A 12,020-nucleotide genomic window follows, 5' to 3' on the forward strand; every position below is an offset into this window, starting at 1 on the left:
TGGATTCTATTGTCTTTTTTGACACTACAGTGTATTGGAATGAATATAGCTATCCCACTTGTCTTCTTGATTTAGACAAGGTCTAAATTAACAAGTCACATTTCATTTTGAAAACATATGTTTGCAATTCTTCAGTCTTACTCGGCATATTTCCCACTTTAGTGAAGATGGAAAAGGTCTTTGTTTCTTTCTCTCAAAGATGCTTCTTGCTTTTCTCCTCATGTCTGAAGCAATTACTCCTGTAGTAGTAGATATTTTCTTTTTCATCCTTTGATGTTTTACTTCTCAGTTTAATCTGGTTATTTTTATAGGACTAAAGTAATACTCAGAATCACTTTCACCATCTGTCTTAAAAATCTGTCTTTTCATTTTGTATTCGAAGGCAGACTGTTCATGTTATATCAGTGATCAGGTAGAAATGACAAAGAGCTTTTCTTATAAGAATCGATAACTTCATAAGCAGAACTAAAGAAAATTAGCCATAATCTGGGTCATGTTACCCTTTACTGTGAAAAGGTGAGACCCATGGAAGAGAGCTTATGCAGAGTGAACATGAACACCCAAGCTGAGGTACATCAGACTTGCTGAGAGAGCCATGGAATGAGTTGGTACCTATCCATGTCACCTCCCCAGACCTGAATTTGTTGTGGCTGACTTTGTTGTTCTTTCAGCAGCTCTTGAGTCAGACCCTGTATTTCTGTCTGCTGTATTTATGTATGTATATAGTGTTGGGTGTATCTCTTACCATTCATGGATCTCTCAGTGTTGCTGTAGATGTTTTGTGGTCACAACAGCAAAAAGGCCCTGGTTATTGCATCTTGTAAGAAGTATTTCCCTTATATTCCTGTTTATATAGTTCTTACTCAGAAACTCCTCCTCTGCTGGTTTTAAATACACGGTAACTTGTTTAAGAAAGAATAGATTTTTCATCAGCCATGACACTGTGTAAATGTGTGCAATTTTCCTGTTTGAGATGAGCCCCTGAGTGTTCCTTATCTTCAGGCAAAGAAACAAATGCTGAATTGTTATGTCTGTGGGTTTTTGCAAGGCTTGTCTATTTTTTTTTTAAATATTCTGCATCTTCAGCTGGATTACTTCTTTAACATTCCTACCATCTGTGTCCTTAAGACCTGAAATCATCAATTTTTGTACTAAACTTGGTAATTACTGACTCCTTAGCTATTCACTCCTCTCCTTTTTTTGCTTCTCTCCAGTATTACACCGTGCCTTTCTCTACATGTTTCTCTTTCCTTTATTTTTTTATTTTTTAATGTATATTAGAACTCTTGACAAGCTTTTGCTTCTCTTGAAACAAAAGACAGGCAGAGAAGAAAAGGGAAGTGATTGTTGCCCTCAAGGGGATCAGCATGTGTGTAGACCTCTTCTATAGGGTGGATTACAGTCTGGTTTAGATTTTAGGGGTCAAGGTCAGAGAAGAGGCATGAATTCCATTCAATGGCATGAATGCCATTGTGATGTGAGTTTAACAGACCATCCCATCTAACTCAGCACTCATAAGGCCACACCTAGAGTACCTTGTCCAGTTCTAGGACTTTGCCTAGATAAGAGAAGGGCCAGGGGCAGTTTTATCAGTGTGTATAAACAGATATGGCACTACCAGAGGCAGTAGGCACAAACCAAAAGGCAGGAGCTTTCATACGGACATGAAGTAAAACTTTTTTTAGTGAGGGCATAGGCTGCCTCAAGAGGTTGTGAGTTCTTCATCCTCAAACATACTAAAAACGATTTGATTTTTATTTTTTATTTGCATCTGAAGTGTGCTATTATAGTTCAATAACACAAACATGGTAATACTTTCAGTGTCATTCTTTTAGGTCTGGCAGATGAATGAAAGGCTTGTGACTTGACTTGATAGGTTATCTATCACATGAACAGGTATTTCCTGTGGATGGGGTTTGGTGCAACCTGGCCTAGTGGAAGGTGTCTCAGGCCATGGCAGGGGGCTGGAACTAGATGATCTTTTAAGGTCCCTTCCAACATAAACCATTCTTTGATTTACTGTAGGATTTACCGTTTTGTGCTGGAAATTATGTGGGTTATTCCACTTCTAGTTTCTAAATCAAATTTGAAAAGAAAATATGGTCATGATTATGGACAGCTCAGCAGAAACATCTGTTCAGTCAACCTTTAAGCAACAACAACACCAGGGAGACTGCACTAAATTAAATACTCTTTTCATTATATAAATACTATTAAGTCATCATCTTCAATATTAAGCCTGGCCAGTTCAGTTCAGAAGCTGTGGAAAGAACCCAGAGGAGGGCACTAAAATTTGCATGAGCCATAAAAATGTCTAAAGAAAAATTACTGGACATGAGCTTTTTAATCTACCAGAACAAAATTAAAAGTGAAAAGCATCAAATTTAATACAATCAACTGATGTATTTCATGCAATAGACAACTAACCCTTGAAGTCTTTTGCATACTAAAAGTTAGTATTGATTGCTTCCACAGTTCAACTGATATAAATAGAAGATGGTGGATGCATATATATGAGTAGTAGCCACAGTTATATCAAACAGACTGAAATATTTATGGACATTAAAATTTCCTTTTTCAGTCTATTCCAGCTAAACTAAATAGAAATTGAAAACTTTTATTTGACAGCTTTCCTAGTAACTGGCTATTATGTGGTCTTTCACAGACTTTATCTCCATGATCTGTTCCTTGCAATTATCAAAGTTAGTTCAACCTCTGCTTTGATCTGATATTTGTTACCATATGGTACCACTCAGATATGACTAAATGCTGAAAAATACAGCATCTTTGCTTAGCACTGAGTTGTGTAGCAGAAACAATACCATCAGAAATGCAGCCATTGTTTAACAGAACTTGCAGATTTTTTTTGACAACTACAGCTGCTTTTCCTTTTGACCGAAGTGTATTCACACTCATTCACTATTATAGACTTGCTAACTGTTAGAGCATCCTTTTAGCTTGGTCCCATTTATCACAATCTCTTTTGAATAGTAGTTGTATAAGTGGAAAAATGACTTTTAGATAGGTAATGGCATACTTGAAAAGTCAGCAGTATTCCACAGGAAATGGAGAAACTTACTCAATTATTTTCATACTAGAAATACATGCAAGTTCACTTAAAAGTATTTTGCAGATGGATAGAAGTTAAGTTTTATAATTGCCATGTGTTATTTAACAAGGAGAGCTCTATCTAGCTGTGGATAACTCCTTGACATAATTGGTTCTCAGGTCATTAGCCAAAGTAGTGAATAGGATAATGATTGTTTTGCATTCTTGTAGAGAATTTAGGCTTTTATAAGTGCAAGCAGATCTTGTTAGTTTCTGAAGAATGTGTCAGTCAGAGCACGAGCAGTCCAGAGACTAACAGGAACACACATAGTAATAAGTTCTGTTTCACTTTGTAGTACCTCATACTAAAACATCAGTATGGACAAAGTATGTGGCCTTGTAATACTAGTCTCTGCAGCCATTCAGTATTTCCCAATGCGAATTTCTGTCTCTTGGGCTTAATGAGAAATCTCTTCCACAGGGTTGTCACACTCAGCCTCAAGGCAGAAGGTATCTAGCTTGACTTTTAACGTTGCTCAAGATATGAATTGTTAGTAAAAAAGTTGTTCATGAATAAGTAAGGGTCCTTCCAGCCATCATGAAGCATAACTGGTAACAGATACACTGAGTTTGTGTTTGAGAATGATGGTTCCAGAAGCTGAGTGTAATCTAAGGTTTTAATTGCATGCAGGTAAGCTAAGCCATTATCTTATGAAATCACAGTGTTTCCAAAGGTCACTCTGTCCAAATGAGGGGCTCTTCCAGATATGAATCATGAGCTGTGGTCAGTTATATTAGACTGCACAGAGTGACTCCACTGGAAGGGCATGAAGAGTGGTTAGAAGCCTGAAAGCCAGAATGCAAGGTCTGACTCTTAAGCACCTTTCTTTGAAATTTGAGGTTGGCAATTGGTCAGAAGTTAAATATCTGCAAGAGCACTTTTAGTTTTCTTTTTAATGATGTAATAGATGGCAATTTGTTACACCATCTTGACATAGAAAACATGGCAAGAAAGGAAAATTTATCTCATCTTCTTTACAATAAGGCAAAATCAACGTCTGCTTTTCTTTTATATTGGCTAAAACTTTTTTTGGCTCTTCAGTGGTGAAGAATTCAGAGCCTCTCCCAAGGAAATCTAGTCCTTCATTGTTTTCACTGATAGAAAGCTTTTTCCTTGGGGTCTGATCTGAATCTCTCTCGTTGCAATTCTGACTGGTACTCTTTGTTCTTTTTGGCATCTACGTGTAGAGTGTGGAGCTTGCTGTGTTCCTGCTTCTTTTTCTTGAGAAACAGCCCATAATAATGCAGTCTTTGTAGACCTAAGGCCTTAAGTCTGTTCTTAGCCTCATTTATCTCCTTTGCATTTTGTGTGAGTTGAGTTGAGTTGCATCAATTGGAATTGATTGTACTGCTCCAGCTCAACTGGTAAGTAACACCAAGGAGAGCAAAACTTTCTCTGCTTTTGCACAGTACTCCTGTTTCTAACTTTGAATGTTGTGCTCACCTTCTTTGCAATTGCAAGGTTGACTTATATTCAGTTTGTGAACAGTCCATCAATACAAGTACTTTTCTACAGAACCAATACATAGACACTTAATTTCCTCATTTTGCATTTCTCTAGTTCTGTGTTATACTAGATTGTCAAACTTTGCATTTGCCACTAATGCAATGCCCTGCTTATCCCTGTTGTTTCCAAAGTAATTCACAAAACCATCAAGAGAACTCTGAGGCTCTCTGTACATGCTCTCTGACTGATAGTATTTTCAAGCTACTTCCATCTTTTTATCATGCCTCTGAATACACAGACTCCCAGTTGATAATAAATAAACAATAGTTCCCTAAGTAAAGAGTTCTGAGTAGTTCTTTGGTGACCTAATTGCAATTTATATATCCTGGCATTGCTTGAGAAAATGTTAAGCAACGCTGCATTGTTAAGATCAAGATATACAACTTGTGATGCTTCTCTTCTATCACAAGGCCGTTTATTCTGTCAGAGAGAAAATAGACTGATCTGAGGTAACCTGCTCTTGACAAATCTATGTTGGCTGTTGCTTAACACCTGGTAATTTTCAGGCAGTTGTGTATGGTGTGATACCTTACATGGGTTAGTGGTGGGCTTGGCAGTGCTGGGTTGATGGTTGGACTCAATGGTGTTACAGGTCTTTTCCAGCCTAAATGATCCTATGATTCTATCTTGTGCTTTAACCATTGCACATATTTTCCAAAGCATGAAGACAGAGGGAAGAAGCAAGGTATTTAAATGCAGGTTTCTTGGATCAACTGAGAGGCTAGCACCTAACTTCTTCAAAATGTTTTAAGTCCCATAGATTCTGGGTTGTGTCTGCTCAGAATGTGTCCACATCAGTATCTTAGGGCAGCCTAGAGTATCACAAAAAATAGTGTGTTGTCTGTGCATAGGCCATGCAGTTCTGAAGCTGGCTGAGTCTGTAAGTCCTTAGCTGTTCCTATTCCCTTCTTTAGACAGAGGTGATACATATGTGCTATATATGTATAACTAGCATGTATAAGTTTGTATTTGTACCCATCATTTCTTCAAAATCCATATTTAACAGTTCTGAAATAGATTCATATCTGGGCATTAAACAGGCTACACTATAAAGCCCAGATGAATTGAATGCATTTTAGTAATATTTATTGAGCTTCTTGCCTGTTCAAGGTCAGTTCTGACCCTTTTGCCTTTTTTTGCTGGAATTAATTATATAAAGCACCTCAACCCAGTAGATTTGTGGTGAAGATTCATGCAAAGAAAGAGGAAGTTTTACCATTAGCTTTGTCTCTGTATTCCTCTAGTATTCCCCCAGTGTTGCACAGTGTACTTTTTCTTTCATCCTCTTCTTGCTTTGAATGTACTTACACAATTATTTCTTCTGGAGTTTGCTGTGTCCCTTTCCAACTGTGTCTAATTTTGGCCCATTATAGCATGTTCTGCTGTGGTATTCCTCCTTAGTAAGTTGACCTCGTTTCCATTCTCTACATGCTGTGAGATCAACAGCAAGATCCTAACTAAGACAATGTGGTCTTATTGTACAATCCCCATTACTCCTTTGCAGGAGGCTTTGCACTCCATGTGGTCAGCACTGTTTATTTAAAGAACTGTGGCAGTTTTTTTTTAACTCCTTTTTCACTGGCACCATGTTCTTCGGGATTCTTCCAACTAATTCTGCATTTAGGGAAGTATGCCTATTTAAATCATATTTTTTAAATTCTTATGTCATTTCTTTCTTTTCTTCTTTTTTCACAAACAAGCCTAATCTTTTATATTACTATCAGTCATGAATTATCAGATCATCATTTTGCCACTTAAGTCAAAAATGTCAATTGTCAGCTAAATCTTCCAAGTCCTCCTACATACCATTTGCAGTTCTTGCACTAGTGTTCAACCATCAAAGACTGAAATAAATGTACCACTTCCATCACATTATCCTCTTCTTTAACCCCTCCTTTTATAAATAAATTTATTTTGGCAGTGGATCACAGAAGAGGATTTATTTGAATTTGATTTGCCCATACTATTGGGCTGTGCATATAAATACAGCATTCAAATTCTGAAGAAACAAGCAAGTCTGTCTATAGAGCATGTTCCTTTTCTCCACAAGGGCTGTTTGAAGTCACTGCTTACCTATTGCCATATCTCTAAACCTTCTTGGGGCATCACCATGTGTTGAAGATGACAAAGCCATTCTGCCTTTAGCATCTATTAAACCGCCACTTCATTATCAGTATATGTCTATGTCTGCTGATAAAAATATCAACAGATCCCTAGGTTCCATGGTGATTCCTACAGCCTCCTTGTCACTTCTGATCTACTCAATCTCGTGTCTGGATATATTCTTAGGGTGAAGGTGAAGGGACATCATGAACAGTGAAAATGGTAGGATTTCCAGGCATCATACCTATCAACACCTTCCTGAGGTTCATCACACAGTCTCTGTTGTCCTCATTCCCTCATTTCAGATGATGTAGGTCATAGTCAATACTTGAGCATAAAGCTCTGTAAAGTGTCTGCCTTCAGAATGTCAGTCACTAAAGTTGCTGTGTCTTCAGATGCTCCATCTGCACTGTACAATAATCACAAGTCAGTGGAATGCTGGTGCCCAGCACTAGAGAATCAAATTTGTTACAAATTCATGTCACAAAACAGCAGTGGTGCCTCTTTGCACACATAAATAAAATGTTATGTTTCCTGTATGTGATATAAATTCTCCTAAATTTTTCATTTGTAATATTTTGGAATCTTTAATGCAAAAGCATCAAAATGTATTTTCTCATATCTTCCATCTTTTGAAGATAATTTCTTTTACGTACCTTTGGGAAAGTATGTGAATTAAAGGATTGTCCTTCTCCCAGATAAAATATAGAGTTAGTAGCAATTTTTAGAAAGGGTATAAAAAATGAGTGGTACTGGACCCTTCATTTAGATGCATCTTCACTTCCTTTGCTGATTTTTTGATTGCTTTTGTATTTGTATTTTTGGTTGGTTGGTTTTAGTTTTGTTTGGCATTTTTGTTGTAAGGCTGAGATGGCTGAGCTGTAAGGATAGCTGGGCCTGTGAAAAAAATGGGGGAAAACTTCTTTGCAGGACCTGTTGCTGTAGGACTAAATGGTAATGGTTTTAAACTGGAGGAGGGTTGATTCAGGTTAGATATAAAGAAGGTTTTTAGGAAGAAACCTGGAACAGGTTGCCCATGGAGGTGGTAGGTGTCTCATGCTGGAAACTTTCAAGGTCAGTTTGGATGAGGCTCTGAGACACCTTATGTGTCCCTCTGACAGTTCATTGCTTTTTGCAGAGGGGTTGAGCAAGATGACCTTTAAAAGGTCCCTTCCAACTCAAACTATTCTGTGATTCTAGTCAAATGGTATGATATTCATACATAAGCTTCCCTGTAAGAAATACAGTATGCTACACAAGAACTGTGTACAGTGGGTCATTAGAAATTTTATAAATACATTAGGAGAATCTTGAATCATTTGAAAGAGATATAGAAATAATAGATTGACTAATTCCTTGTCTTTCAAGATTCTAGCCAAAATCAGATAACCTACCAGTATAGACCTATGCAGTAATTGCTGTATACTTACTAAACACCAATGTGCATCTTCAGGTTAAGCTAAAAAATAATCCCTGCCTTATTTTCAGAAGAGAATTTTCAGTGGAACTTGGAGGAAAATAATTGAAGTAGTTGTTCTAGAAAGGTTACTCAGTTCGTTCTGATAAGAGTGTTTGACATTTGCTTTGTAATGCAAATTGATGCTGGGTTTTAACAGATATGTTTTTGGGTCGGGTGGTTTTCTGTTTGCTTTCAATAAAAAGAGGAACTTTCAAAAGCCATTGTGAATTCTGCATGAAAGTATTAATTAGAAAACATAATTCTAGCATTGTGCTTAATCAGAAAAACACAGAAATTTAAAGCCTAACTGAATGAAACATAAATTTTCCAAGAAATGTTTGTTGTTCCAGCTCATTAACACACTGTGTTGGACAGCATTTTTTAAATACCATAAAAATTAACAGTGTATTTAAGAACCGCTTTATTGACATTTTTCTCCAAATTCTAATTTAAAGCTGGTGGTTAATTGTGCTGTCTCTATCATCAGAGCTTAGAGAAGTGAATACACTCCATGCCTTCAAAATTTCCACTTTAACTTGTTGATTCAGGTGAAAATGAATTCTCCAAGTGAAGTAAAAAAAATATTTCAGTGGAGGTTGTTAGCTGACATTATAAAAGGCTGACTTCTTAGTCCTTCAAAGTTTAACAGAGCATAAAAGATGTTAGCTTGATTTCACATGACTAGGGTATTGAGAAAAAGCATAAAACATCTTCTTTAGTTTTGTTGTTTCTGAGGGACATTTTCAAAACAACTAAACATAAAATTACTTGGGTTTTGTCTGTTCCAAATTGTTCAAACACTTTTTCACTGTGTAGAAATCTTTAAATGAACTGAAAATGGCCAAACGATTGAACTTTTTGTTAACTTAGTTAGGGTGGCAGTATCTGCTTTCTGCATAGTGCTTCATTCTTTCTATAACATTTTCAAAATTTATGTTTCATTTGCTTTATCTCTTTGACCATTATGAGTTTCTTTAACGTTTTTGTCCTCATCCTTTTCTCTTTGAGCTTTTTCTGGTTGAATAAATCCTTCCTGTTCCGTTCCCAACAAATGTTTTCTTTGATCTCAAATTCCTAAGCAAGTTGGGCAAAGTCACTGGGGCTGCACAGCTCTTTATTTCTTCCATTTTTAACATTAGTATCCATATGTGTACCAAGTCTAGAAAATGATGTCTACTTTCATACATCCCTCTACAATGTTTAAGCCTAAAATTATTCTTTCATGTCATGTTAAAATAGATCATTTTAATCTTCTCCTCTAATTAGTGCATTTCTACGTTCGGTATCACTAGATGCACTTGTGTTTAGATTTTGCTTGTTCTAGCTACATAAATCTTCCATGAATTATGTAGACCTGTGAACACAGCTCCCTGGTAAGGCCCTTCTCTGCCAGTTAGTCTGTGGCAATGACTACCGTGCAGTCAGTCAGTGACTGCATGTTTAGTTTGTTGTTCTTACATTTCTTAACCTAAGCATTTTTAACATCATCTTTTCAGTCTTGTGGACATAGTTCCCCAGTATTTATAAGCTGCTGCAGTTTATACCTAAAGTGGTCTGTGAAGTATGCATCTGGCTTTTTATACAAATGGACTGTTATTCCATTGTTAGTTAATGTATAATATTTTTTCTTCTTAGGTAATCAATATAATTCTCACTTTTTGCTATTCTTTTGGTAGTTTGTTTCCCCTTCCTTTTTTTCTTTTACAGATACTTACTACTTGGCATTTTTTTCTGGTCCACAAGAAATAATGACCTTTACCCATGACCTTGCTAACATTTGCTTTCCGTTCTGAGGTTCCAGCCTGTGCTTTTTTCTCAGGTGAACTAGATCACATTTGAATTTGTTTGGACCTTGTCCTAGCATTTAGCTTGGGGCTCACAGTTTCTTTTTGAAACTTTGTTAAGAAATTCTCACCCAGAAACTTGGCACTTTTTTTCTGAAGTATATTAGCCAACAAAAATAAAAGGTGGGGTAACTCTTCTAGCAAAGCTTGATTTTCTCCTGTCCTTACAACAACAGGGTTACAATGAAGCTAATACTGTTCTTGTATTCACATGGTAATATAACTTGGCAGTCTTTATAATGCTCTTCATTTATGCAGTCTGGTGAAATAGCTCAATCACACTTGGCTGCAGTTTCAAATTATGTTTAATGCAATCTGATAGTGGATTGCTGCTGACAAGTGGCAATCTCTTTCCACCTATCGTGGTACATTCCAGCCTTGCATGAAATCTAATAGAGGTGTGACCTTAGAATAAGTTGGATAGTTTTGCTTATTTAACAGAAAGTTATTGTCCACAAATCATTACTTTCCTATGAGATCTTTTCATGTGGCTGGTGATATGGCTACACCGTTTGTCATCAGATGAGCCATGGAGTTTCAGGAGGTCCATACCTTTGAGCCTGCAGTTAAATGTGATTAAATATTATTTTAATTTAATGTCTGTATGACTGTTTTTTGCAAAACACTGCCAGGCTTAGACAAAAAAACCTTGAATTTATTGAAAATTAGAGTAGAACATGTGTTGGCAAGTGAGTGTTTCCATTTCATCTCCTTTTATGTTGAAACTTAAGGTAGTTTCAACACCTTTGTTATAGGAACAAAGAGTTGTTTGTTTAGTAAGTTGTGATTCTTTTCTTTGTGACATTGCATCTCACCTTTCTAGAAAATTGTGTAAGTGCTGGTTTTGACCCTATACTGGTTTGTTTGTTCAGGTGTAAGAGGGACTGGTATTTAAAAAACCCTCTTTAATGTAGTAATTGTGCAATTTAACTGTTTCTGGCAAAATTCATTTGTGCAGGAAGAAGATAATGTGTCATAGTAGTTTGATTTATACAATAAGTACATGCTCTTTATCACCTTTCTCACCTCACTGGTTTTATTATCTTACTGCTTCTGCTGCATGTTTCACTGTTTCTTTCCAGTTTTCCTCTAGTTTCAGCATTAGTCATAGCCTACCTGTAATTAATATGCATGTGTTCCATAACCCACATCAGGGGATGTATAGAAATGTTACATATCCAACCCACTTAAACCCAACCTCTATGACATATTGGCAAAACAGTGCCATATAGCAGGAAAGCACAGGCAGCAGTTCTGTAAGTTCATATCCTGCTGAGGAACTCTGCACCACACACATACTATTTTCTTACTGTAACCAAATACATTTAGCAATGCCTGTTTATCAGAGTCCATGCTAATTGCTATTTCTCTGTCTGCTACTTCACCTCTTTCTGGTTTACTCCTCTGAGATAATTGTGGGACAGGATGTCAGCTAGGCAGCAAGTAAATTAGCAAAGACTTCTTGAAATAGGGCCACTATTATCAGTGAAATATAGAGCTCCATGAGGTAACTGCATCGAAATGTCATTCAATGTTTTTGGAATGCCTGTGTCTTTCTGGCTCTTGCTTGAAACAGTCACTGAGAACTAGGGGATATTACTTAGCTAAAACATCTGTTAATATGCTGGAAAATGTGCTGGATTTTATTGCAAGATTACAAATAGCATTGTCAAACGTTTATCTCTTACTTACCTGGAAGGATGTAAAATAGTGAGAGTGCTTCTTCTAGCAATATTACCTCTACTGCTGTTTCCTTTCTTTGTAATTTGCTATTTTTTTTAACTGTCTATTTATTATGCTAGAGGTGATACCCACTGCTAATTCGTTTCATGCAATTACTTTTTTCAATTATTGGAATTCTTTTGGAAACAGAAATATCCTTACAACCCTGAAAATATACACTAAGTTGTGTGGTAAAAGACAGATCAATAGTTGGATTGCTTTTAAAAATTATTGTAGAAAATACTGTGATTAAGACTTTTAATGTTGTCTGATCATT

At 36.5% G+C, this 12,020-nt stretch overlaps 1 protein-coding gene across 2 annotated transcripts in view; it reads left to right on the forward strand.

Annotated features, from left to right (window-relative positions):
* ASXL3 (ASXL transcriptional regulator 3) overlaps positions 1-12,020 on the forward strand; it is a 126,753-nt gene that overhangs the window by 94,710 nt on the left and 20,023 nt on the right. The gene's annotated exons all lie outside the window — the stretch shown is intronic.

This window comes from Haemorhous mexicanus, chromosome 1, assembly GCF_027477595.1.
Source record: "Haemorhous mexicanus isolate bHaeMex1 chromosome 1, bHaeMex1.pri, whole genome shotgun sequence".
NCBI classification, from domain to species: Eukaryota; Metazoa; Chordata; class Aves; order Passeriformes; family Fringillidae; genus Haemorhous; species Haemorhous mexicanus.